Genomic DNA, 25201 nt, shown 5'->3' on the forward strand with positions numbered 1-25201 from the left:
AATAACCTATTTTCATTTAGGTCAATTAGGAGTCTAGCTGCTATAGTTGGCTATTTACCCTAATCGACTATTCACTCGAAAAGTGAATAAGTTTTGAAAGAGGAATTTAATTCCTCACTTTTTAATTTGAATTTTAGAGTTTGGAGAGCTCTATTGAGAATCCTCTTCTGAAGGATTCAAGTTTTGTTCATCCTGGGAGCTATGAGCATGGGATCTTCACGAGGTTGGTCTCATTGGATTCGGCTTGGGTAGACCTTGCTTTGCCATTATTTTTGGCGAATTCGGTAGGTGTTTTATTTTATTGTGCAAGTTTTAGTTTTTTCCCCTTTTTCTATTAGGTAGGGCTTTCCTATTTTATTATTTTTGCTCCATTTCAACTTTCGTTTCTCCTAGCAGTTTGTTAGGAGGCTAAGAACTAGTGTTCCCCTCCGTTTCTATTTGTTGGTTATGCCCAGTTGGTTGAGTATGAACATTTTCTTTGTTTTTTAGATGGGAGTTTGAGTTTTTGAGTTGTTATGCTGGCTATTTTTTCATATAGTGTCCAAATTCATTTTTTTTTTATTTTTAGGGTTTTTGCACCCAAAGGTCAAATGGGTTTTAATTTCTATTTTTTTTCAAATTTTGGGGTTTTACCTTGTTTTGCATGCTGCCCTATTTTTTAGGTTTTCTTGGCACAATGTGGTTCATGGATCTGGACAATTCATTTAGATGTTAGTAAAACCACTGTTGCACTTTTATGTTGCATGTTGCATCTGTCCTCTTGATTTTCTTTTCAGTTGAGGGACTTTCTACTTTGTGTTCTCATCCAGCCCTTGTGCTTTGATCTTCATGATGGTGGTACGCCACACACGAGTACGTGTGGATACATTTTTTGGGTGACTTGCAAAGCTTGATCTTTCATGGTATTTCTGGAAGTTATGATCGTTAGGGTTGGGTTGGGAATTTGCATGCCTTTGGGCACTCATCATTAGATGAGCATGGGTAGGGTAGGGTAGCATATGGAGGTAGCTTCTATCCCAAATCTTGGCAATCTTTGTGCCCAGAGGGTTGGCGAAGGTGAGGAAGTTTTAATTAAGTGATAACTAAAGAAAACACTGGGGTGTAATAAAACTTAAGATAATAAAATGTGTCAGAAACTGATTAAGTTTGAGGACACGATGTGTGAGCACCTGATTAAGTTTGAGGACACACAATCTAAGCTTGGGCTTGTCAATGCCAAGTTAGCCCCTACATAGTAGCCCATTGAGATGTCTGACCATGACCTATAGTTTATGCATTGTCTTTTCTTGGTTTCAATCATCATACTATTTGGCATGTGTGTTAGCCATGGATGTTTGCTTGGTGTGTGTTTGTGGCTAGATCATTATCTCCATCATCACGTTGGGTGTGGACTTGTAGGTACCACATGGTTGGGAGGCATAGCTACCTTCACCATTGCTATGGACCAATGTACAAAGATAGTCTTTTGTTCTAGCATGACTGTTGCTGGATGTCATCACTTGGTACTTCAGGTTCCAGAGTATGCTTTCTTGTGATTTGTGTTGTCATTGGAATGCTTGTATATTATGTTTAGATGATGCTATTTACTAATGCATTTACTTACTTTGATGATTAGCATGTGATAGTTGATGTTACCTACTTTGTAGGATTATCTTATACTTTCTACTAGCATGTTAGATTTCCTTATTCTTATGATTATAGCATGTTTTAGTAGTGACATCCCTATTATGATAGTATTGATGATCTTATCAGTGGCTTGGAATGTTATGCGCAAGGGACGACTAGGACCCATGATGGTCTTATGATGCTATTGACGGTTGGGAGGAACCACACACTTATTTTATTTTACTACTTATTTTGATGTTATTTTTGTTTACTGCGATGTTGCTTTCAGTACTTTGTAATATTTCCCTTCTATTTTTTTCCTTCATTATTTGATTGGATGTTTAGATGTTGTTTCTAGCTTTCCATCATGCAATATTGTTATTTGAGTGTTATGCCTTGAAGGGTAGATCCGGTACTCCCCAGTGTGGAGGATTTTATTTCTAAGTCTTTGTCCTTTTTGTTTTTGGCATGTAGATACAAATCCTCATGCAAAATTGTGTTTTCTTGCATGAAATCTTACTTTCTCGCTTGAGAAAATAAGATCCTTGCGTGGTGTTCTAGGGTTTCTTGTGCAGGATGGGGCACATCCTTGTGCAAGATCCCACACTAGTTTTGGGGTTGAGGTAAGTGTTTCATTGCATGTAGTGATATATTTACTTGTACAAAAGTGCACTTCATTTCACATAGTGGTGCACTTCCTCACGTCAAAATCTGTCAGACTATTGGCCTCGTGTAGAAAATAAGGGGTGTTTCACCCAATTTTTAGGGATCAATTTTCAAAGTTTCTAATACCCTCTAGGATGCCTTAAATTACCATGCTTTGATAGATTTTAGATTACGTATTATGTTGTCATTTTGGCTTTAGTTTCCTATTTTGTGTTGTGTCAATTTGGGTAGTGGCATTAGGAGATCTGTTAGTTGCCAGGATTGTGGTAATGACTTCCGTTGTGATCTTTGGGTGCTGTGTGTGTTGTTGTCTTGTGCACTTAAACTTGTTTAAAAATAAATATCTTGGCTTTTATTTCATCCTTGTCCTTATTAGAGTAAATAATTATTATTTATGCTTTTACTTAAGTTTACTTAGGTTAATGCATTTATTTATTAGTTGTAGACTAGGAATTGTTGACAACACGGGAGTTTGTCCTTATCTAAGTCATACTAATCCTCTCACCTTGATCAAAGATATCCCACCTTTTGTGGATGTATGTTTAGTTGTCATACTTATCTCCTAGCACCTTCTAGCTTTTTCTAAAAAGCTCCTTGAGGCCATTATATTTGGGCTCTCTCATTGTATTTCATAACTCATTTTCAAGGCATATTGTAGAGCTATACATTTTTCTTTGTTTCCAATATCTTCTCTCTCAATCCATTTAGTTTTTCCAAGCTCCACCTCTTCCTTCTTTGGTCTCCATTCAATAGGTTATTTGCATGTAGGTAACCTTAGCAAGCTATGAAGTTGGCTTCCATAAACTTCTACATGGTATAAGAGCCTCCCTGCTACTTCTTAGTTGAAAGATTTTTGAAGTTGCGATTTAGAGACACAAACCCTAGTTTTTTTGTGATTTTTTTCTTCAATCTAGGGGAAGAGAATTTATTTAGAGAACTTTGGGCCTAAAAAGACACTTCCATTGAGTTTAGAAGGCTTGTTATAGTCAGGATTCATATAAAAAATTTCAATTTTGGAGAAAGTCACTCCGGGAGGCAAATTTTTTTTGTTCGGGTAGCTGTACGGACCAAAAAAATAAAATATTTGCAGAGCTGCTAGCAGGCCACTACCATGCCATAGTGGCCCTACTTTTGCACCACTGGCGATCAACCAAGGCACCACTATAGCTAGTAGCACCTCTATAGCAACGCTTGGGCCTGACAGCCGCTAGCAGGCCACTAGCCCTCCACCCCACTAGCAGAGACACTAGCCCGCTACTGGCTGCACCTCCTACTGATGCCACCTCCACTAAGTTTTGCCACCACTATACCACTTTGCAGCCACTTTTACCTATGCCTGGACACATGGAGTTTTCTACTAACTTGGCACATTTTTTGGGTGCCACATTAGCACTTGCCATGTAGCCCTTGCCATGTCACCTGGACACATCAACAACTGCTACGTGCCATGTCATGTGGCCTTTTTTGCTGTGATGGCCCCGTGACTATCAATTTTAATGTAGTGACTTGTTGACATTAGCATGATGTCATCACTATATCATCACACTTGCAGGCTCTCTAGTGTCCTTTTTGACCTACTTGTGATTTTTTGGCCATAACTTGAGCACACAGAGGTATTTTTCAAATTCAGAAGAAGTAATGGAAAGTTGGTTCCAAGACAGAGACATTGGTTTAGTTATTTTTTAGTTTTTATGTAGTTTTGTGGCTCATTTTTGTAGTCAAAGTTGGATGTTTATTTTTTCACTTTGACAAGCTTATCTTTTACATCCCATCTCTATTTTTTGAAAATGTTATACTTTTGGAAAGCTAGTTTTGTCATCTTTTCAGAAATGTTTTCATTTCCTTTAGATTATTCCCCATGCTCTTTCTATTATGTTTTTGGCATTTTTTTCTCTATGGTGGATATCTTGGGTGTTCTAGGTCCAAGGATTGTTTTCATGGCATGAGATCCTTTGTTTTGGCTATACTATCTTTTATATTAACTTTTTTTCTTTTTAGACCATTGTAGCTATCATTTATAAGCATCTTATGAAAATGCACCGAGATAAAGTGCTACTCTTTCATTTTGGGTTCATGAACGTTGTTTTGAGATAGTTGTACTTCCACTATTTTATAAAGCACCATGGGGGGGATAGTTGTTTGCCACTTTTGTGCCCTCTTCCTTTTTTTTGCCCCATGCAAAGTTAGTGACCGTGCCTTTATAGGTGTTTGTACCTCTTCAAGTCTCTCATCATTCTTGCTTCTTTCTGTAGGAGGATTTTGGCCCACTTTTTTAGTTGCCTTTCAGCTCACCCTGTCTACATAAAGGGGGGGTTATTCTATTGTTCTAATGCTTTCCTGGTTTGATGGTTTGATAGTGTGAACTATGTATTCAGTATTTTATCCTATATACTAGGTGATTACAGTGGTTGGCTACCTATGCATTTTGGTGAGATGGATCATCTACCATATAGACACACTTGGTTTGTGCCCTCTATTTTCCATGGAGGTTCTTTAGATCAGTAGTTTCTTTCTAACAGAGTTTGTGGCTTCTTCATTCTTCAGTGATGCTCTTCATGATCTTCTCTTTGTTCCTATTTTCTATGACATTCCACTAGTTGGAGGCTTCTTCAGTCCTTCAGTAGGTTTTCTTACCTCTTTTTGGAAGAGGGTTTTTCCCATGTGGTTTTCTCTCTTTCCCTATTTTCAGAGGTTGCATTTCCTTGCATTGTACATGGGTACCTAACATGGCCTACTTGTTGTGACCCATTTTGTATTTCATCTTAGTTGTTGTAAGCTTAAGTGCATTCCCCTAAGTTGCACTTAAGGGGGCTGTTAGAGTAAATAATTATTATTTATGCTTTTACTTAAGTTCACTTAGGTTAATGCATTTATTTATTATTTGTAGACTAAGAGTTGTTGACAACACAAGAGTTTGTTCCTATCTAAGTCATACTTATCCTCTCACCTTGATCGAGGATATCCCACCTTTTGTGGATGTATGCTTAATTGTCATACTGATCTCCAAGCACCTTCTAGCTTGTTCTAGAAGGCTTCTTGAGGCCTTTATATTTGGGTTCTCTCATAGTATTTCTCAACTCATTTTTCAAGGCATATTGTATAGCAATACATTTTTCTTTGTTTGCAATATCTTCTCTCTCAATCCATTTAGTTTTTCCAAGATCCACCTTTTCCTTCTTTGGTTTCCCTTCAATAGCTTATTTGCATGTAGGTGTTCTTGGTGAGCTATGAAGTTGGTTTTCATCAACTTCTACAATTCCAAGGATCTCTGGGCGGGGCATTACATGCTCTTGGATAGGGATGGAGGAGGATAAGGGAGACTTGTTGACTTTGGCTTGGGTTAGCAAGTCTTAACCCTTGCTTAAAGTTATGCACATGTTTAGGAGGGGGATTAGACTTAGCTTAGGAAGAAAGTTAGGGGGCAAGTGGCTTAGTTTTGATGGGATGGGTTAGTTAGGTGGCTAAGTGAGGTTAGTATGTGTGAATGGGTTGGATTAGGGGTAAAGGTTGTGTTTAGGGATGTTTTTAGGGGTTTTGATAATTTATTAAATTATTTATTTAATAAATGGAGAATGTGGGATTAAATTAGATAGATTTGAGGATTTATTTAATTTAATAAAGGAATAGGGTGTTAATTGATAATTTAATTTTGGGTTATCATTTGATTTTATCAATTGGACTATAGTTAATTAAATTAATTAATTAACCAAGGGATGATGACTAATTAATTAAATACTAAATATTTAATCAATAATGTCCTAGGAGATGACTAAATAAGATTACCTAGTGATGTAATCAGATTCAGGTGTCTACACTATGATTCTATCATCAATCATCTGAGCTTGCAATTGCAAATTCCTGGCCCTTTGTTCATCCTATGATGCTTGGGATACCAAAAATATTTTTCTAATGTCATCAAAATATTCACTACCCCTTGGCAAAATTTGGAGAACCTTTTTTTGAGCTTTCTGTTGTACCTCCACCATCTTTTGTCTTTTATTTCTTTGCTCTTCCCACTTAGAGTTTTTAGCAATTTCCTCTTCAAGTTGATCTTCTTTAGGTTGATACTCATCATCAATGACCTAAAAAAAATGTCATCATCTAAATATTCATGGTCAATCTTCTCTTTGATTGCTTTGGGGACTTGTGATGCTAACTCATCAAAATTCTCCACACACTTATCCAATCTAGACTAGTAGTCTTTCTCAAGATAAAATCCCTTGAAGGATGGATCTTCTTTTCTCATCTCCTATTCAAAACTAACAATGTCTCTATACTTTATCATCCTTTCCCTGTAGACATCTTCAATCAACCTATCAACAATGACATCGTCTTCCCACATAGGTTTTGTAGGGGGAAAATGATATTCTCTCATATTTTTCAATGCATGTCTAATTACATTGCAAGGGTCATAGGTTCTAGCTAGTCTAGTTGGCAATTTGTAATTTCTCAGATAGGCATCAGTCTCTTCTATGGAATTCTTACCTATTTCAAAATCTCCTACCTTGGTGCATCTACACAAAAAGGTCCCTTTCTTGATCAATCTCCCTAAATACTCCCTTTCAATGAAATTAACTACTAGAAAACTTCTACAATTCCTAGCCTTTCAAGGACAAATTTAGGGAAAATGTGGGATGGCTGAGGGCATCCATAGATTCTAATGAAAATATATTCTTCAAACAAAAACACAATTCCCCAATCATGTGTTAATTTTTTACCAGCATCAAAACAAATTTTAGGTTTAACAACCTTTCTAAAACTTCTAGGAAATCTTCATTTACTATTCCTATCATTTTTAAAATTGGATGAACAAAATCATTATAAAAAGAAATGACATTGGAGTATGGATAAAACCTTTTCCATACTCTTGTCCACCTTTGCACTAGTAGCCATTCTCCCCATTCTTGTGTGGACTCGAAGAAGCTTTGATCAAACATATCAACATTCTTGAACAGGATCAAATGCATAATCATTGAGTAATGTGGGTATCTGAAATTCTAAAGTTGACCTTGTTGAGTAGAAGTGATCTATTCATGTATCCTATCAATTATCATATACAACATTTTTTTGGGATCTTGAACATTCATAAGCATGACATAATGTCCACCCAAGGAATTTATGGTTGCATTTGAAACTAGGACCTTGTTCAAGTCATCAATGATATTCTTGAAATATCTCTAGAAGAATTCAAGAGGCATGATCCTCTCCACTTCCTTCTTTTTTGGAATCTCTCCCTTGTCTTTATGAAGTGAAGGGATATGTCTTGTCATTGCTCTACCCATGTAGAAATTCTTATGATTCTCAAAATTATCAGTTAGCTCTTCTACATTAATAGGCAATGTCATTGGGCCTCCTAGGTCAAATGCTTTGATGAATATCTCTTTGTCTAAGGCCAGGAAGATTCTCCTATCTCTCATATGAAATGACTTGTTGACTAGATTGTAGCATTTAATTAAGGCCTTCAATAGGTCTACAATCACAAAAACCTCTGCCGTAATTAACTTGCCCAAGTTTTTGACCCAAGGGTTGCAAACAAGAACTTTCTTTGCTCTGTTCTTATAGAAGAACCAAAAAAACTCATATCCATTTCTATCAGGAACCTCTACATCTGTACAAAAGATATATGGATCCCTAAAATCATAGTCATTCATAGCTTGTGCATTGCTAGAATCTGGCAAAATGTGCATCCATTCCTCTATGAACAAGCTATGGCTTTTTTCTAGTGATGTTGGTTCTTCAATTACTTCTTGTGCAATCAACTCTCCTTTCTGAGCCATTTCCTTAGACAATTAAATCAACTATGTATACTGAATGCTGATAAATCACTGGAAATTACTCTACAACTTGAAATTTTCTCAGAAAACTTAAGCAATTATGAAACTGGTAATGAAAATCTTCCTGTCTTTCATAATTTATCATTTTCTACAATGGGAGTGTGGCATTAATGGCATTTAAGATCAGCACACTTGAATATCAAGAGATTAGGATGAATTCATATCATGCATCCATATGAAAACCATGCAACCAATTAGAAAAAGAGAAGCATTATGCAGAAATAGAAATCAACTAGATTTGTTGATTATTAAATAAGATTGTCTCCATGATGCCTATAAAAATAGGTAGATCCTAAGAGGGAGGAGAGTGAAAAGAGAGATACTAAGGAGAGTATCATAGAAAGAGGTACGAAGAAGATTCTTAAGTGAAGGTTAATCTATAATGCCCTACCAAGGGGTCCAAAAGAAGTTAACCTAAAGTTTCACTAAGTTTGACAAACATTTTTTTTTACAAGAAAGAATAACATACACGTCAAACATAAAGTAGCGGAAGCAATAACATACAATCATACATAAGAAAACATAATAGATTACATTCCTTAAGGTTCCCAAGATGTTGAGTCACATTTAAATATTAATTAATACTAATTCTAATAAATAACACATCCACATGAAAGAATAATTAAAAGTCTAAAGTCCATTTAAATAATATACATTTGTTCTGAATGCTCAATCATCCACTATATATGTCACAAGGTATATATGAAAGGCTAAAAGAATATACTTTTATAAAAATATGTTACATTATCCTTTTTGAGTACATGAAAAAAAATACAATAGAATAAGTAAAACCATCCATCATAATACACAAAGATAGAATGAAAAGAAGTGTAGACAAGTAACTCTAGCCATGACAACAATGGATGGATCTCAATGGCAAGAGTAAAAAGCACTACCACTTGACTGTGTGGTAACCCAAAAAGGCCCACTCCCACCACACTAAGGAGATAGTCTCAAGTCCCAAATAGCATATCAATCCAAATATAAAAAATACTCTCTAATCTAAGAAACCCTAAAAGTAATCTAACTCAAAGGTTCCAAGATAAAAATCAACATCTATACCTAGAGGCACATAAAGAAATGTAGGGAATCTGCTATGTAAGCAGAAAAGTGTCATCACACAAATTAATGCTAAAGTTACTCTGGTAGTCTCTTAGGACCGCAACCCTCTAGTGATCCATATGTGACACTAGTATCCTCTCATACTGACAAGACATACTAATGATGTATGGTTGCAACCAAGTGTTCTCTCTACTCCCATCCTAGTTTGTACTAGCACTTGAGGCATGGGTGAGAACATACAAAGACTCTTAGTGGGTTCATTCTATTCCCATTTAGTGTAGTTTTTTTACTTGTTAAACAACTTACAATAGGTTAGCCTGGCAGCCACTTAGGGCCCTGACCTCCATTGCAAGCCACTTCCTGACATTACATATAGATAACCTACCATAAGCTCATAAAAGTATAAATCAAAGAATCATATAAAATCACCTTAGTCCTATATAAGTGGCTAGAAAGCATCAAAAGATAATTCACAATAACACATCAATTCTCTATGAGCAATTGGAAATCATCCCAAAAATACTGATCGAAGCCTCAAAATGGTTAAGTCAATTATGTCATAGCATGACATCACAAAGAATAAATCATAAAAACATGTCAATACTATAAAAGTGACTAGAAAGAAATCCAAATTCAATTGATCAAAGACTTGAAATGGTTATATCAAATAGGTCACACCTTTCACCTCAGTTTCACACAAGAACACTGGAAAATAATAACAATCAATAGATCAACACACATCATAGAGCATACTAGACACATTACCGTGGTTGAGTATAAAAGATTGAAATCAAATCATCATAACCTCACAAACATAGAACTCCCAAGCCTCTAGTAACATCCTAAGACTAGTCAACACTCTAGTCAACCCAAACCCAAAACATAGACAACATACAGATAAAAAAGTGTAGGTTTCATTGTTTGGTTTGATTTGAAAACACATTGTTCAGTTAATAATAAGGTTTCAATTTTCATGTTCTCAAAGTATTATAATTACTAAGGTTTTTGAATAATAAAATTTCCCTAGTATTACAAATCATTATCATATATCTAAACCATATAAACACATCTAAGTTGTGATTGTCTTGGTAGACATGCATGCAAAATTAACAATATCAGATTTGCACAACCCATTTGTAAAGCAAGTTCATTATGGATTTGATTTGTGTTTTTTTTAGCATCATCATTTTTGGTCACTCTCTGTAATCCATCATCAGTTGGATGAGAGAGTGCAGGATGCATGCAAAATGTCAAATCATAGGTAAGGCATGTGAACTATTTTATAGAATGCCTCTAATAAGCTAAGAATATTGAAATACTTACAAGGGTGTGAGGCACTTCATATTTGTTGATCACATAATATGGTTTAAGAACTCCTCCTCATTAATTAACTTACACCATAAACTGACAATCTTCATCTTTGTTGTGGGCTCCTATCCCCTATGTGAGTGCTGATGTAGAAGCTGAAGCAGAAAAAATAAGTGAAAGCATGTTGAATAAGGTTTCTAATCTCAGCTTGGTCAACATTATTTATTTAAGGGCTATGGAGTAGGCAATTCTTCAATGTCTAGCAATTAGGTGTAGCATTGCATCCTCTTTAGCTATTACATGTACAACCCTAGGAGGAAACAGGTTGTTGGCTACTTCTTCTAGCCTAGAAGGATATGACTACAATAAAGACTAAGTTCAATCAAATAGTCCCAAGTTCACAGTAGCTTCTGCAATTTCAATTGATTAGTGTACGAATGCAGAAAATAACTGTTTACAAAATGTATGTACTAGTGGAGTCAATCTCAAGCACTAGAAGAAATATATATATATATATATATATATATAATACTTTCCATTTGGACACACGACAACAACAAAGATTTTGAGTTCATTTGAATATCCTCAGTTCATTGTAGTAAGCTTAGAAAAATGATTTAATCAAGCCAAAGTGAAACCCTTAGATATGTTGACATTTGTCTTGTGTCGCAACAAGTTCAGACCATAAAAGATATGACATCTCATCATTCACTTGAATCTTTGGAGACAAATCTATGAATAGAAGCAAGCTTAGGAGATGCCTTCATGAATATTAATTGCTTAGCAATGTGACAATGTTAAAGCTCTATTATTCCATATTTCTCTTTCTTGGTTTGAAATATTTGTACTTCACGTGCATATATGTTTAAAAAGAATTAATCAATGACTAAGGTAGAAAAATATGTAAATGTATCCACTGTGGGTCCCTCCTTGTTTGAAATTCTTTGTCATCATAAAAACTAAACATTATAGGAACAACAATAAACACACAAATCCTCATTGTTTTTCTATTTCATATCAATTATAGACAGAAAAGCCACTAGTGTATTCCCCATGTTTTAACCAAGCACAAAGGAAAAGCCATCATCCATACAGAATACATAAGATTGTTTACAAATGCTAAAACCTATAATATAATTCAATTGGAATTATAACTACTTACTCAATCATTAACATTGGAGAAATCTAACAAATTCCTTACATGCTCCATGAAAATGAAATCTACTAGAGAATAGTGATGTAGAAGGTAACCAAGTACACAAAAAAAAGGTTGATCACCCATATAAAGTAGAATTTAGTCTTAAATAACTTCATCTTCACTTAGATTTATTATTAATTGAGTGTAAGCCATTTGCTTTCAAGTAATTGAAACTTCCCTCTAGTCATGTTACCAATTTCATAATTTAAGACAAGTTTCAATATCAAATTAGTTTTCAAAGTATCAACACGTTGTTAATGAGAAAGTATTTAAGAACTGACCTAACTTTTGTGCTTCACCAGTTACTGTTGTATTTTCCTTTTTATTAGTAGTAATTTTAGGTTTTGTAGATGACTCCAACAAAGTCCTCTTCTTGCTAGCAATCTCAACCTTTCATCAAGGTGGTCTTAAATGAGCTATCAGCTAGAATAAAAAAATAGAATAATACCTTCCCATATGGAAACCTTCCAATCCATCATCATACCATGGGTGTTGTTTGATTCATGTCCTTGTCACTTTCATCTTCAGAAATTATTTTGAATCACTGTCACTTCTTCTTGCAAAACAATTAGATATTGGGTCACTTATAAAAACCTTATATAGTCCAAAAAAATATAATCTCCAAAAGATATTAATGTGAAAATAGTATAAGATGAGGAAAAATATTCATTTTTGCATTACTACAATCTTTCATTAGTTTTAAATAAAAATGAACCAAAACAAAAAAATAGAGAATCAACCAAATGACAACTAAACAAATTTACATGTACATAGTATAGTCCAACCAAAAAACAATGAATAGCTAAAAGACTAAAAGTCATAAAAACACATTCAATACAATTAGTTTCTAGGTAATAAGACTACATAAATATATAGAAGTGAAAATTTGGGTTGAACCTTACTTGAACACTAGACCACCCCTTTGCAATATCATCCTAAACACTATCTGACTCATTGATCCATCCACACAAGACCCTTCTATTCTTATGACTATCAAAAAATGTTTTGGATACATAGAATTTTCCATAATCATATCTTAGTCCATATTTTTTGTTAGCACTTGTATTGTTTGGAACATACCTATCAATGTTTTTGAAGTAAGTCCCAATTGTATAATACTCAAATCTTGCTTCATCAAGGGATGCCTTCAAGACATGTTTGATCTTAGGCCCAATAATAGAAGTATCAAGATCATGTTTTCCCAATGGAGAAATAGGATAAAAATAAGTCATATTTGGTGTTGTAATTATTCTCTTGCTAATGTATATTTATGCAACCCCCATCTTGAAGATCCTTGGAGAGTCAAATGAAATTGCTGAATTAACAAGAACACTTTCAATTTGGCTCATTCCTCAACATTTTGCATATGTTTCCTACTTTCCAACCCAGATATTTTTGTAGTCCCAGTCGAAGAACATGGTCATTGCCTACATCTCTCTAGCCACTTTGGTGATCCACATTTTTCTTAGTTTGGTGTTGATTTTTAAACTTGAAATGGGGTTGATTGGTTCTACCATTACAATTAATTTGGCATACTGGATTCCCACAATTAGCCTCATTCTTTATGCCACATGTGGAGTTAGCTCACTGACATGGATAGGTCTATCTAAAGATACATGCTCTGACTTGTGGCCTTTTTTAAAGCTTTTTTCTATGTCCGTTGTAATGCTTTGGTAAGTTTCCTATTATGAAGATACAAGATTTGTACAATTTATGAATTGTTCAGTTGTATTTATTGGCTGAGATTGTGTGCAATTTTTTTACTTTAAATGTTTCAAATCACGCTCTATGATAGAAATTTTTGACCATCCCCATTTTGAATCATACTCCAAGATAGATGGAGTATGATCCAAAACATCAATGATCAAAAGCTTGCATACAATCTCAACATAGATATACAACTGAATAGTTTCCTATTCTATTACACAATACATTTTAAATGTGGCTAGGTCTAACTATTAAGATGGTTATGCTTCTAAATTCTAATAAACTTCCATCTTGTGAACAGTTTAGAAATGTGGTACTACAGAAATGTGGTCCTGTTAACAGGAAACTTGTTAGATTCAAAAGTTGCGATTGATTCCCTTTCAATCTAGTATTAGAAAAAAAAACCATTTTCTCTACATTATATGTTTTGAATAAATATAGGGAAGGGATTTATATAATGGCGCAAAAATGTACATTCTAAAACCTTGATATGCATTTTGCAACATAAGCATTAATGGTTTGGAGATAATGATACCACTTGGTTTCTTTGATGCCACTGGGTATGTACTGATCAATTAGAAAGTATTTCTTGTAATTAATGAAATGGAAAAAATGTAAAGGTTTTCAACACAATAGGAATATATCATGTTGATATGACAGTTCATGTTTATCCCTAATGCTTATAGGTTTAGGTTTATTTAAAGTCATATTCTTGAATTCTACTACATATTTTAGAATTTGAATATAACTACTTTACTATTTTGAAGACATGCCCATCTTGCTCCAAGGATAGGAAGCATCATCCTATTCTCATCCCATGCATTTTTAGATAATAAAATCTCATTCTCATTCAAAGTCTCCCATGATTTTGAAACTACATTGGTTTTCATAAAATTCTCATTTCAACATTATTATGGACAAGTCAGCCATTTCAGTACCCTCTTTCTTGTTATGCTGGACTCTTTGAATCACTTACATGCTTATCTTAGTTTTGCATTTTCTTTGGTAGTTTTGGTTCCACACAAGGAAATGAAACATGATGATTATCTAAGACAATAACTAAATGCCCAGCTCTAAAGATTTTAACCAAAAAACCCTCTCCACCTTCTTCTTGCTATATCCAAATTCTAGCATTGCCCACTTTTCCAATGGTGACTTCTTGTTATAACTACATTCAATCTTAGATTATATTTCTTCCAATTGGGTTTGTCTTAAACAACATATTCAAGCTTTGATTTGTTAAGATGATATGAAATCATGCTAATAGATAGACATTATTGAAAAACTACTATATTTTTAAATGAACCATCTAAACATTTTAAAACTTAAAATTTATTATATAAGTCTAGCCACCTCTACTCTATGGAATCAGAAAGTAACTATCATCTCTATCCTTTGTATCATCCAATTCATATGTTAAGCAGTCACAAATTCTACTACAAATGAGTTAATATCATATGCATTATGTCTAATATTTTGGTTTGTATTGATTGTTATATAAATTTGTATGCTTGTGAATGCAATGTGAGGGTAGCCAACGAGGTAGGGGCTGGAAATGGAAAAGGAGCCAAATTTGTAGTTATTTTTTCTACAATTGCTTCAACTATGATAGGCCTTGTTTTTTGTTCTCTCATACTTGTGCTTTGCCAAGAATTTGGTCTAATTTTCACAAACAATACCATAATTATAGATATAGTTTCTAAACTGTCAATCTTGTTGGCCTTTACTATGCTCCTCAACAGTATTCAACCAGTGCTATTAGGTAAATAACTTTTCTATTTTATGTGTGTAAGTCCTATTTTTTTTCAAAATTGACTTACTTTTTCCAAATGATAGTGCTATAAATATGGTATCTTAAAAGAAAGATAAAAATTGTAATGACCAATAAGAGTTATAAGCATTCTTCTTCCTTATGAATTTGAAACAAGGGTAGCAGTGGGATCAGGGTGGCAATCCTACATTTCTTACATCAATATTAGATGTTACCATGTGATCAGTGTGCCATTTGGTGTATTGCTTTGTTGAGTGTTTAAAAAGGGGGTTTTGGTGAGTTCAACTTCTATAAATTGAAATTTTTAACAACTTCCAAAAAGAACCAATAAAAAAACACTCCCACATTCCTATCTTCTTAGAGGAATGGAGAGGGTGCTTCTTTTGGTCTTGTGAACAAAATCTTTGATTGTGTAAAGAAGGGCCTTTCCATTAAGATGTTGATCTTCCTTGTTTCCCACAACAATTCTCCACCTTCCATCTTTTCCAAGCCATCCAAGAATCCTATTTTATAAGGTGTATGTGAGCTACCAAGATTTGAAAAAAACACTTGAGTGACTTGCAAATGTATTTTGGTTGCCTCCATGGAATGATTCTAGGATCTGGCAAAAAGTTTTATAAGAAAACCTAATATTTTTTCATTTGGGTTGATTGGTGTGAAGCTTGAAAATGTCTTAACGAAATGATATACTAATAGTAATTTCTCAGTATTTGAAAAATCTAATCCTACATAAACTCATAGGCCTGCCAAAAAGGGTAAGAATGTGTACAAAGAAATATGCCTTCCCTCAGCATCAAATTGTCAAGGTGTGAATTTATGTGCTTCCCTGAAGTGTTCTTCTTTCAAATTTGTACTGTGATTTCCATATTCTAAAAAATGAAATTGTTCCTAAATTTATGTTTTGAGTGAAGCCTATGAATATAGTTATAACTATTCAATGTAACAGATTATTCAAATAATCTTTCATTATCAAATGTACCTGAATCTTGAGTAGAGGAAATGTGGTGACCCCCAATTATTCAAATAATCTTTCATTATCAAATTTACTTGAATCTTGAGTAGAGTAATCCTATTTTATAAGCCATTACTTTGATAGACAAATGACCATTCTAAATTGATAGTTAACTGAAAGGCCTTTCCCTATAACCTTGGCTGACGTCCCCTCCACTTTCCTTTTAGTTTATTGATATGCAATCAACAATTTTTTTGAGGTCTCTTTAGCTCTTTATTATAATTATTGATAAATGATGGAAAATGATGTAGAATATAAGAAATTATAATTTTTGTTACCCAAATTAAAATATAAAACAACCCAATTACAAATTAGGACTAATAATCATGCCTATTTTTCCCAAAAAAAATCTAGAGTCAGACATAACATAGTGTATCTGAATAGCACAATATAATATTTTAGGTTGGATTTCTTATGGTTTCCTTCTAGATTGCTCTTAAAAGTAATTACCATGGAGAATGTGTCAAAATTTATGTAGTTGGAAATCGTAGAACTCATTTATTTTCCTTCCATGACTAATCCTTCTCACTGCCTTGCACAAAGAGGATTTCACATACAAGCATCACTTTCATGAGAATTTTACATGTAGGGTTAAATTTTTTTCCTTCTTAGTATAATTTACTATAATAAAGAAATGCATTAGTCATTAATAATTGACCATTGAAATGCTACCAAGAATTTGTAAAAAGCTAAACTGCGAAACTGCAAAAGAATTTGAGGAACTAAAAGGAAAGTAGAAGATTTCTAATCATTTTAACCAACCAAAAAATAATGAATAGCTAAAAGATTAATATATCCATTGTCTTCATGTTGCAAGATAAATTTCCAACTTTGCATACTCTCATATGTTTGTGGGCAATCTTAACCCTATATCAATATAATGAACCATTTTACAGATTTCAATCTAGTTGCATCTAGGTAGCTCTTTTATTCCTCTATCTTTTATCAATCCTCTTACCTTTTGAAAATGATTAGATCTCCCATTTTTGCACAAAGACATAATGTGGTCCATTATTTGGATATAGGATTAAGATAGGGATGATGCTGGAAAAGATTATAGAGTCTCACTATGTACCTTACAATTGTACTTTTTTAAGAAGCTCCAAATCCCTTTCAAAAAAACCCACTGTGTGCATATCTTGAAATGATGCCCTATTCATTTGGTTAACACTTGTGATTTCTCCAGCTGAAATGAAAGTTGTTGTCTTCATCTTAATAGGGTTTTAATTAAATGTTGCCAGGCAAATAGGAATTTGTAATTAAAACCTGGCCTTATTCATGCAATGCTTCAATTCCATGGAAATTTCCAAGGTTGTGTTCATATATTGAAGGTCTTGTTGCTTTATCACCTTGTCAATGTTATTCAATCCATTCTTCTTGGTCACTATTTCATATTTTATATTGCATAGCAGACATAACTAGAAAGAAATACCAGTCAAGCTACCAATCCTTCATCTAAGAGAAAAACAAATTATTAAAAAAATGTAATTGGAGTGGATATTTAATATATGGTATATAGTGCAAAAATAAAAGGTAGTAAAAAAAGCATGGAACTACAAGTCCTTCCTAAAAGGTAAGGTTTAAAACAACAATATCATAAGCAGTTGCTGTAACTTATGCTATAAAGCCTTTCTGAAAATATAAGCATGTACACATGCATATCAGTTCTCCTTGGCCAAGTACTCGAGAAGACTTATTGGGCTTACAAGTAAACTCATACATTTTTGGAGATTTATATGGCTCAATTTATGATGCTAGTTCAAGATGGAATGCTTCTCATTCACAAGGAAGATTTCAAAGCTATCCACTATCTAAATCAATACAAAGATATGGTGGATCCTGCTAAACTAAATCAACTAGATAATATGATGAAAGATCTGAATATTTCCAATGACACCCAAAATTCTACCCCTGATAAGAATGAACATGAAGATTTCATGGGCTCTGATGATAATGCACCAAAGGAATATGTCCTAGCAGGCTGGAATGATGAATTATTTGCTATAGACTTTTTGGAGTGTTTGGAAAGTAATGATGGTTGGGGCCCTCATGAAGGATGTTAGTTACTTCTTTATCAAGTTTGATACTATCAAATTTTGATGTGCTTTGATGATTATACTGCTACTCTTAACTCCTTGTGCTATATATACTGGCCATTTGTTTCCATGGGATAAGTTCTTGATATGTAATAAGATGTATTCCTTTATTGTATCTAGTCCCCGAAGAAACTTCTAGAATTTTGATACTTTTCTGCTAAATATATAAATTGAATTGATTGTATCTAGTGATTAAACTATTCTAATATCAAAAATAAAAGGTAGTGAACAAAACATGGAACTACAAGTCCTTCCTAAAAGGAAAGGTTTAAAAAAACAATATCATGAGCGATTACTATAACTTATGCTATAAAGAGATTCTAAAATTATAAACATGTATATATGCATATGAGTTCTCCCTGGTCAAGTGTTCTTCAAATTCACTAGGAAAAAAATACAAGAAGAAAATTGGAATATTACAATGCAACAAATCAAATTTGAATATGAAAAACATTCAAGAAATTTCTATGAGGACAAGTTCATGTATTAGTTATAAAAAAATCAATAAATAGTTAAGGTAACATGTACAAAGGAAGAGACAAATAAACTGCATTTCTTGAATGCAAGCTAAAAGGCCTTTCTACTAAGTGGCAACTGATCCTTGGCCTGTATGAGAAGATGTTGTATTAGCTCAAGATCCTTAACATTATTACACCATTTTCCAAGATTGAATTCATAAAAGTATAGAAGACAAGGTAAGGGGCAACCCATACACCACCAAAACAAAGACTTGGCACAAGGCCATTGCAGTAGAGTCTATATGTTAGTAAGACACTGCTAGGGATGGAATTAAGGATGGTAAATATATCATTCATCTCAAAAGGTCCATCTCTAGGCCTATAATGAGACTATAAAACCAAGTGAATGTTTGATTAGAATAGAGTAAGTAAACCTTTTTTTTTTTGTTATAGTGTAATTTTAGGGTTGAAGATCATTTTTTCATCCTCTTTAGCTCAACCTACAATAGCATTAATTTCATACCTCATGGATATTCCAGATAGCACCATGCCAAAATTTTTAGTGAACCCGGTTAGCCCAATGCTCCATTCCAACCTATATACACAAAAATGAACTTAGCAAAAATCATGTCAAAGCCCACCACTATCTTGGGAAGAGATTTTAGGATTCATATTAGATAATCTTGTTGGAAAATGGGGTCATATTTGAATCAAAGGTCAAGTGGTGGAGTTCTTGTATTTGTATTCAATAAAAACTAAGGTGTATAGGACTAGGAATGAAAAAACCAGTCTTTGTTTGAAGCCTTGAAAGCATTTTGCCTAATTTTTCATACTTGGCCTAGTTGAGGGCTAGTGTCCCTAAAGCCTTAATTTGACCCAAGTTTGCTAAGAGCCCTAGAGAGGGGGTAAGACCTTAGAGAAGTGGAGTCCACTTGGAGAGACAGAGGATAGCATTGGGTAAAGGCTGGTAACCTTGTTTGGCATCTTGCAGTGGGTTGGGTGCTACTAGGCAATTAAGAAGATTTTGGTGGATTAAAATTGTAGACTTTGCATCAATTGAGGCAAGATATGAGCACATATTTTGGGAACCTTACAAGTTACACTACCTCAACTTGGTGATGCAAGCAATTGGCATCCAAACAAAGTGGGTGAAAGAAATAGTGTACATTATTCAAGCACAACATTCTTTTCTTTGGAGCATTATGATTTCAAGATATGTAGATGATGAATTGATCAAGCTTTAGACCCTTCCAACTAAAAGTGGTAGAAAAAATGACTTATTGGGATAAGAAGACGAGAGGTAGATGGATTTGGGTTTTGCGATTCCTTGGTATGTTAGTTTGAGCTTCACTTGGTTTCAAGAATACTATAATATTCTCTACTTAACAAGGCCAACCACGTGAAGGTGGAAGCTCATCTGGCCTCACCCTCCTGCCCCTAACATCAATCTAAATTACCCATTATCAGCTAACTACATACTTCATTCATTCATTCATCCACTTATGAACTATAACACTCAATCAATACAATCACATAACATTCATTATTATTATATAAAATTCATTAATACAAAATACTAATCAAGACTTCATTAACACATAACAATATTCATTAAAATAAAATAAAAATCAACATTAATACACATCATTCATAGATAATTACTTAAAACAAAGTTCTTTCATTATCCAACAAGGTTTATCAAAGAGCATTTTTAAAACATCATTTCTTCTTTTTGTTTTTCTTAGCTCTCTTAAGAAAAATGCTCATAGGAGAATCCATATCTTCCTCATTCTCCTCCTCTTTTAGCATGTGCAATGTCAAATTATGATGGCTCCTTCTCTTTGGAGGAGCAGAAGGCTACTACACTAAAGGGGGCTCTGTTGCAAGAACAAGTAAACAGGATAAATTGGCATACTCTTTTTCTTTTTCTAACTGTTACAAGTCTATAATTAATTACTAGTACAACATAACATGCATTTTTCTTACCTAAAAATGCCACATCATGTACATTAACATATTGATCTGCTACCACATCAACATGTTGAACACTTGGAACATGCTCCACTCCTTCACCGTGATGTTCAACATGCTCTAAAATATTCAAAAAAGGATACACATAAAATTGAAATTGAAGATGTTAAATTGTATTCATAATTGCATTATTAATTTCCAATAGCAAATTAATACCTCCACTACTATAATGTACATCATGGCCTTCGTCATGAGCAGGTTCTATGATAGGATATGAAGGCTATAGTAAAATGTTATGCACATTATTATGCAGTCAATTTACATTCAAAACTAACACCAAAAAAGAATCTTCTCAACTATTCAATTTCATTTACTTTTCATTTGACCAATTTACCTATGAGATATCATTTGGTGCACTGGATTCTTCAGCAAGGCTTTTAGATTCTTCATGTAGGCGTGCAACCATGACTTTATAGCCTTCCTTCAAGGAAATTTTTCTATCTTCATCTATGAGCTCCACATTGAATTATGTGCCCTATATTTTTTTCTTAATATCATTAGTTTTCCATGTATGGTTTCATTAAAAAAAATTGTTTGCAACATTATATTAAAATATATATATATATATATAAAATTTCATTGCTCCTACTTACAACTCGAGACTGGAGATTCATATAGCCACTAGAGCCAAGTTTGTGTTAGCCAATCTTTTGTAGTCTCATTTTTGTAGCCACAAATGTGTCCTACAATCTATGAACAATCTCAAACATCTTAGATTATATATTTACAAATATCACTAATTAGTGCATGAATACAATGTACTTAATACTATCATGACATACCTTTTTTTGCCCTATGCTGCTTCATTTACTCTATTTTCACATAGCCTTTTCTCTTTTGCATCTTCTATTATTTCATTCCACTCCATCGGTGGAATCATAGGAGGATGGTCATACTTTGGGTTCTCCTTAAGACCCCTTCTATATTGATCCCTCACAGTCTTTATATGCTTTGATGCTCTTTTAAGAAGTAGGCCAGTGTCAAAAATGTTTTTTTCCAAATTTCTCCTCAAAAGATGTAATCAGCTGATTTTTTAATTCCACAGCTTGTAAATTCCACCTTTAAAAAAAAATTAGATTGTTAGATCAATAACTTTAATATAGTACAATAAATGGAAGAAAAGAAAAATTATGTAGCAATAATATGAAACTACATACCTTTTACGTATGGTGGGTCCAAATAGTCTCAATATCATATAAAAAAGATGATCAAAGAAAGCATTATTACCTACAAAAACATAAAGGGATTATTAGTCCAAAACGAGTAATGTAAAAGTAAACTAAATTTACACTTTAAATAATAACAATTTTAAAGCACCTGGAAGCTTTTGTTCTTTTAATGGAAACATAGTTTTCTTGTTCAGCAACAATGTCCCTACATATGAACCAATACTAATCACACGGACTACTCCATGAAATGGATCAGCTTTAGTAGTATTGCTCTCTATTGCTCTATTAATTGAAGGTCTATCTATTAGTGCACAAAATAGGACTATAGTAAGATATATCTGGCATAACTTTTATCACTAGTTACATCCGTTGATGAATGAGGGAAAACATTTACAAACCATACTATTCTTTTACTACCATTCCTCATGACAAGTTTGAAGATTTAAAATATTTTACTTCATTGATATCCAATGACCTTGAAAGTGGAATTGAATGACATGGCTTTGTAGCTAAAATGACATCTTAAAAGATAAAATGCATTGTTTTGTAGCTAAAATGGCATGTGAAAAATACATTCTAACTAAAATTTTCCCCATAACGTATCAATAAAATCATCGAATATTTATTTGCTCTCTGTTAGGATCACATATTTATCTATGGAGAGAACCACAAAAATGTGTCCCAAAGGTGATACAATGCAGTTCTAAGATGCATTAGTTCAGTCTAGTAAAATTGATGAACCTTTTGGTTAAGACTGCCTAACTATGTTATCCTAGAAACACATTTAATCCTTCTAAGAAAACACATACACAAACATTGATGCAGAAGGATACAAATATAAAGTTTATTAAAAGTAAATGAAACATCATGACAATTAAAGCACACAACAACTGAAATGAAATATAGAGAGACACCACTAGTCACACTTTCTTCATTGGTAAATGCATACCAAAAATATGTGATCTTAACAATATAACATATCACAAAAATGAGTTAGCCCGGGGCATCATGTATTTTTCATAAAAGCATTGCATGGACTTGAAATTGTCAATGTCCTATCAGTCTAGAGATGTCATACATAGTGATGCCATTCTATAACTTCAACAACTCATCAATTAGGGGCTCAATATACACATTCATATCTTTAACTTGGTACTTACCTACTAATTGAATGAACATAAACATTACATAATTATTATGACCATTTTCATGCACTATTTATAAATTAATTTAGATAACTATAAAATGAAAAAATACCCAATCATTGACAACATTATGTGCTCTAAGAAATCAAGTAAGCAAGAAGCATGGAGAGAGGGAGCAGATGGGAAGCACCTATTCAAATTTCAAATATGGTCTTGGGTGGGAATCCTTAGGAAGGAGGAAATCAAAAACCAAGTATGAAGGAGGGGTTTCAAGCAGAGTGTGGAGAGGCAAAAAATGGGGATGGGGACCCACATACTGTTGGTAGAGTCCAGGACAAGCCAAAAATGCAACCCAAGGTGGACAGGCTAGGGAATCTTACAGTGAGATGGGCCTCACTCTTTGGTGTCAAACCCTCTGGTAATTCATCTTTCTCTCTGGTTTAGATTGTTTCAAGTTTGGAAAAGGGATCGTGCACAATTGCTATTCTAGACGAATTAGTTGATCATAGTATTACTTTGATGGCCTCCATGCTAGTTGGAAAGTTTATCAGTCAAAGACCAAACATCAATCTGGAGCAGTCCTTCACCATGAAGAAATGGCATCTAAAATGTCAGGTCAATGTTATCACGATGGCAAAGGGGTTTCTCTCTTTTGAATTCACCTGTAATGAGGCCATGGCTAATATTCTATGTGAAGGGCTCTAGAGCATAGCACAGGCAACATTGGTGTTGCAAAAATGCTCTTCAAAATTAGACTTACATGAATCCTTTTTTCAGCAAGCTCTAGTATGGGTTAGACTCCCTAAGCTACCCTTGGAATTCTGGAATGATGATTTTTTTTTGGGTGCGGCCAATTGTTTTGGAGAACTTTTATCTATTGATCCTATCACTGCTTCTAAGAGCAGACTAACCTATGTAAGGATCTGTATAGGAGTTAGGGAAGGGGATGATATGCTAGAAGTGGTGTGTTTCAAGTATAAACTTGGTACTCATATTCAATAGTTGGACTATGAGAGTGTACCTTTTGGATGCTTTCATTGTTTAAAGTCTGGACATAAGGCTTTTCAATGTCCAAAAGCAAATATGGATAAGAAGAAGATTCTTTCTTCTTCTTATCTCAATAGGGACAAGAAAGTTTGGAAGAAGAAGACCACCATCTTAGGCCACAAGGATGGTTCTAAAATGGCTGATCAGAAGGCTGTAGAAGTTAAGAATGATGGAAATCAAAAGCTATCATCTTCTCCTGCAATATCTCAAACCAAAGATAAGAAGGATGTTACCCAAACTGAGATTTTGGAGCTAGCCTAGAAATCTTTAAATTTTAATGGATCCATCAATCTAAAGGAACTACTAAGATGTCATTCAAGAGATAGTGGAATCTTAGGTCATAGGAGGGATAGCAAAATTGCAACAGGTTAATAATATGGTAATTGAATGCAAGGAAGCTTCGTAGAAGATTATGCTGGAGGCTAATTCGGAAGGGATCCCTGAACTCCAATGAAGAAGAAAAGGATAGAGTAAAGAAGGATATAATTATCTATCAAGGTCCAGAGGATAATCTTGTTTCCTCTAGAGGAGGAGATGAAAGAGTAGTGGAGAATGATGTTTTGGAGAAGGTTCTTGATGATTGGGAGGATCTTCCAAGTACTTCAAAGAATGCTCTTATTGTATCTAGGTCATTAGACATTGAATTGGAAAGAGAAGTTTTTCTTTCCCCTAAGCCTAGGAATAAATATGTTAGAGAACCCTCTTTGGCCTCTTCGATGGAGACCAGAAGCAACTGTAAACTGAATGTGGGAACAGTGGCTAGAAGAGGTAGAAGAACAGAGAAGCAAACTAGAGAGGAGGAGACCAAAAGATTTTTGGTGAATGGGCACCAAAGAACTCTTCAAAAGTGTTCCAAGAATGGAAAATGAAGATTATTTCATGGAATATTAGGGGCTTAAATGGAGCCCACAAATAGGAAATTATTAGGAATTTGATCAAAGATCAGAGACCTAATATTATGATGATCCAAGAAACTAAGATGAAAAAAGATTTTCTGGGGAAAATTAAGTTTAGTAACATGATGAGTGGGGAGGCTTCAGATTCAAAGGGTACTTCTGGTGGTCTACTGACTCTATTTAATAACAAGCATTT

General features: G+C 34.0%; 1 pseudogene; it reads left to right on the plus strand.

The window, feature by feature from the left end:
* The first annotated feature begins 998 nt into the window (after positions 1-998).
* On the plus strand, positions 999-24978 carry LOC149550024 (protein DETOXIFICATION 27-like; annotated as a pseudogene).
* The last annotated feature ends 223 nt before the right edge of the window (positions 24979-25201 follow it).

Source organism: Cupressus sempervirens, chromosome 7 (assembly GCF_028749045.1).
Source record: "Cupressus sempervirens isolate cs-2001-9-10 chromosome 7, ASM2874904v1, whole genome shotgun sequence".
NCBI classification, from domain to species: Eukaryota; Viridiplantae; Streptophyta; class Pinopsida; order Cupressales; family Cupressaceae; genus Cupressus; species Cupressus sempervirens.